Source organism: Triplophysa rosa, linkage group LG22, assembly GCF_024868665.1.
Source record: "Triplophysa rosa linkage group LG22, Trosa_1v2, whole genome shotgun sequence".
NCBI classification, from domain to species: Eukaryota; Metazoa; Chordata; class Actinopteri; order Cypriniformes; family Nemacheilidae; genus Triplophysa; species Triplophysa rosa.
Window position 1 is genome coordinate 1,377,830 of NC_079911.1, and position 568 is coordinate 1,378,397.

A 568-nucleotide genomic window follows, 5' to 3' on the forward strand; every position below is an offset into this window, starting at 1 on the left:
CCTTTAACACACAAAAGACAAAGTCATGAGTACAAGGCCAAGTTTACTAAAGTCCATCACATGGGTAAAGCGTCATTCACACACACAGTAACTGAATTTTAAACTTCTGAATAAAAAGGCTCCGTGAACTGTTGGATGGACACAGTACACTATGTTTTGAGCATATCGTCGCTGTCGGGCGGAAACCTCCAAACTGTCCAAATTTGGTCAATTTCATATTTTTTCACAAATCGATGCTATTGGTCAGTCCCCATGTGGGTCTGTTATTTTTACAAATTATTAACCAATCTAAAGTGTTGAAAATAGCTTGAGAGCAAATCTCTTAACTCCATTGGACACTTCAACTGTCTGAGAAGTCTCGTTACTCCACCTCTTCTTCACTCCACGGGAGCTTCTCGGCATTACGTCTCCTGATTGAAAGTTTTTTAGACAATAACGAGTTAATGTGCATAATAATAACCTTTTGTGCCGCTCTTTAAAATATATTCTGAGATTTTGTAATAAGCATGAAAGTAAAGACATGTAGGGGTGTGATGATATCCGAACCGAACGATCCGCCTCGACACCC